Source organism: Esox lucius, chromosome 8 (assembly GCF_011004845.1).
Source record: "Esox lucius isolate fEsoLuc1 chromosome 8, fEsoLuc1.pri, whole genome shotgun sequence".
NCBI lineage: Eukaryota > Metazoa > Chordata > Actinopteri > Esociformes > Esocidae > Esox > Esox lucius.
The window spans coordinates 19,464,933-19,469,231 of record NC_047576.1 but is presented as its reverse complement, the minus strand read 5'-3'; positions in this window follow the sequence as shown (position 1 = coordinate 19,469,231).

The window sequence follows — 4,299 nt, the reverse complement described above, 5'->3', positions numbered from 1 at the left end:
TGCCATCACACTGCCTCCATCGTGTTTTACAGATGATGTGGTATGCTTTGGATCATGAACCATTCCAAACCATGTCCATACTTTTTTCTTAGTTTTGATTTTAGTTTCATCTGTCCAAAGTTCTGTTCCAGAACTGGGCTGGCTTTTTTGGATGTTTTTTGGCCAAGTCTAACCTGGTCTTTCTATTCTTGAGGCTTATGAATGGTTTGCACCTTGTGGTGAACCCTCTGTTATTGCTCTTGTGAAGTCTTCTCTAGACTTGTATAATGATATGCCTACCTCCTGGAGAGTGTTCTTCACTTGGCTGGATGTTGTGAAGGGGTTTGTCTTTACCATGGAAAGGATCCTACGATCATCCACCACTGTTGTCTTCTGTGGACGTCCAGGCCTTTTTGTGTTGCAGAGCTCACCAGTGCGTTCTTTTTTTCTCAGAATGTACAAAAACTGTTGATTTGGCCACTCCTAATGTTCCTGCTAGCTCTCTGATGGATTTTTCTTTTTTGTAGCCTAAGGATGGCCTGTCTCACTTGCATTGAGAACTCCTTTGACCACATGTTGTGGGTTCACAGCAATAGCTTCCAAATGTGAATGCCACACCTGGAATCAACTCCAGACCTTTTATCTGCTTAATTGATGAGGAAATAAAGGAATTGCCCACTCCTGTCCACACAATATTTTAGTCAATTCTCCAATTACTTTTGGTCCCTTGAAAAAGAGGGGGCTACACATTTAAGAGCTTTAATTGCTAAACCCTTCCTCCAATCTGTATGTGAATACCCTCAAATTAAAGCTGATGTACTGCACTTTAAGCCCCTCTTCATTATTTAACTGTCATTTGAATATATTTTGGTAAACAGCCAAAATAACAAAACTTATGTCAGTGTCCAATTATTTCCGGACCTAACTATATATTCTTTTTAATTAAGTAAATAGCTAGATACACTGAATAAATCTGAAGCAGCCATAAAAAAAAATACATTTGGCTTGTTGTTTCCAAAATGACAAGCTTTGCACACAACATAATTTGTCCCAATTGCTTTTAAGCAGCCCTTATCAGAGTCTGAGAGTTTTTATAGCTGTGACTATGATCCTGTAGTCTGTGGTTGAGACTAGAGGGTTTCAGCAATCTCTAAATGTGCTCAAGAGATATTACATAAGTCCCTTTAGTACATATTTCAGCAAACCGACACTATCACCTTGTCTAAGACACCATCACTGTGTCAAATGCACCATCACCCTGTCAAATTCACCATCACCTTGACAAAGACACCACCACTTTCTTTAAAGACACCATCACCTTGTCAAACACACCATCACTTTGTCAAACACACTATCATCTTGTCAAAGACACTTTCACCTTGTCAAACACACCATCACCTTGTCAAAGAAACCATCACTTTGTCAAAGACACCATCATCTCATCAAAGACACAGTCCCTGTCTTCAAAAACACAATCACTTTCTTCAGACACCATCACCTAGTCAAACACACCATCACTTTGTCACAGACACCATCACCTTGTCAAACACACCATCACTTTGCCAAGGACACCTTCAATCAATCAATCAATCAAATGTATTTATAAAGCCCTTTTTACAACAGCAGTTGTCACAAAGTGCTTTTACAGAGACACCCGGCCTTAAACCCCTAGGAGCAAACAACAGTAGTGTGGAATTTCAGTGGCTAGGAAAATCTCCCTAAAAAGGACGAATTTTAGTTTTTCTCAATTGCTAAAACACCAAACCCTATTGTCTGAACCAAATGCTTGAACCCACTAATTGAATCAATCACTCTTTTAGCAAAACCATAAGCACTTTTCACCTGTTCTGACACAACTTGCCAACACATTTTCATTGTGATGCTCCCGTGCTGCATAATGGTGAGCACAGGTGACAAAAGTCAAACACAATTAAAGCACAGGTGTCACCACTTGAACACAACAACTCAAAATTGATCACACTTGTGGCTAATGATGTGAGGGAACATATACAGTAAGCCAGTTCAGAGAACACTGGTTTGTGAGGCCCTACAATGGATAGAAATCTGAGAGGAAGAGTTTGTGTGAGAGGTGGTCGAAGTGGTCAGCGAAGACAAAGAACAGTAATATCTGATGAAATCAGAGCTACTGTGATTGACCATGTTCTTGTCCATGGAATGAGCATGAGGGAGGCTGGACAAAGGGTCCAACCAAACACCAGTAGATTCACTGTGTCCACCATAATCCCAAGATCTAGAGAAGAGAACAGGTAATTACCTTTTTTTGACATTATAGTACAGTATGTAAATGTTGACAGCAATTACTGTATGACATACTATACTGTACCACAGTATACTGTAAGTAAATATGTTTCAGTACATCACTGTACCAATGTACTGTAGTAATGTAATGGAGGGTTGGTCTAACTGTTTGTAGGCCTAGTATTCCATGTATATTTTTTGTAACTCCATGTTCTCTTTTTGTAGAATTGAAAGACTGCCACATGGGGGTGGGAGGGCAGGTATGTTCCCCCCCCACCAAGAGACCCTAATTGTTGATATGGTCTGTGAGAACAATGCCATTAAACTGAGTGACATTCAGCGGAAGATCATTGAGGACCATGTACGTTTTGAGGGTATCAACAGTGTCAGCCTCTCTACTGTTGATCGTGTCCTCAAGCGCAACAGACTGAGCATAAAACAGCTATACAGAGTGCCCTTTGATCGCAACTCAGACAGAGTCAAAGAGCAAAGATTCCAGTATGTACAGGTTGGCATATATCCAGACACATTCAATGTTGATTACTCTAAGTAGTGATTTACTGTAGTGGCCTAAATCACTTTTTCCGTATCACTTACAAAACTATATCTATTTCTACAGAGGGTTTTTCAACTGGATGCAATGGAAAGACCCCATGAATACATTTACATGGATGAAGCTGGGTTTAATCTCACCAAAAGGAGAAGGAGAGGCCGTAATGTGATTGGCCATTGGGCCATTGTTGGTGTTCCTGGGCAGCGCGGTGTGCTGCCCCACATTATGTGCTGCCATCAGCAATCATGGGGTTGTCCACCATCATGCCAACCTGGGGCCCTACAACACTCACCAGCTCCTCATTTTCCTCAATCACATGCGAGATGCTCTGTTAGGGCAGCAGGATGAGCATCCCATCTGTGTTGTTGTTTGGGACAATGTGAGTTTTCACAGAGCCCTCCAGGTTAGAGAGTTGTTCAATATGAACCAAGGTTTCATCAGTCTTTGCCTTCCACCGTACTCCCCTTTCCTAAACCCCATTGAGGAATTATTCTCCTCATGGCGGTGGAAGGTATATGAACGCCAACCTTACACCAGGGTAAATCTCCTGCAAGCCATGGGACTTGCCTGTGGTGACATAGGTGTGGAGGCATGCCAAGCCTGGATACGGAATGCCAGGGTTTTTTCCCCCCCATTGCCTGGCCAGACAAAATGTGGCCTGTGATGTGGATGAAGTCCTGTGGCCTGACCCAGTACGGAGACATGATGCTGTGGCTGAGTAATGCACTTATTTGTATATTTTTGTACTTTATTTTTACATGGGCTTACTGTACACAAGTGGCAAACGCGTAAGATTTCTGTTTTGTCTTTTTGTACAAGTGCTAAATGCACAGGGTTTTTTTTTGTTTTGCAACATGCATTTAGCCTACAGTGAACAATAAACATTTATTTCTCCAGCTTCATGTCCTGAGCATTGTGTTTCCTATTTTTCTACGTAGTGTTTAGTGACTAGTCAGTAGTGTTTTTAATTTTGATTGACTCGGGGCAAGATTTGACAACATAGTTCAGTTTTGAGCACAGATTTGACTGTTTTGAGGTGAAAGTTTGGTTTTGTGTTCACAGTTTAGAGTGTATTGAGTCATTGTTCACGAACAAGGTTGTCAAAATGTTTAGGCATGTTGTCAATGTAACTGTGAACTTTGACAGTATTACCTGATGTAAACTTAGGCTACAGTTTGGATGACAGTTACTGTATTTAAAAAGGCTACACTTCTATAGCATATATCAATTTCAACAGTACTATTTACATATTACTGTATGTGGGTTATTGATTGAAAGAGACTGGACAGGATTTTGTTTTTCACAGCTTTTACTAGTGCTACTTCATGAAAGAAAAAGACTAAATAATTTACAGTAAGAAAAAGACAAGGGGCACAAAGAAAAAAAAAACTAAATTAGAAAGAAACACCCCTTGCCCGCAGTACTGTTCTAGTGTGGTCTCTACATATCCAGACATTCCAGTCTGTCGGCCCACATATTTTCATCCACATATGCAATGCAATGTGGAA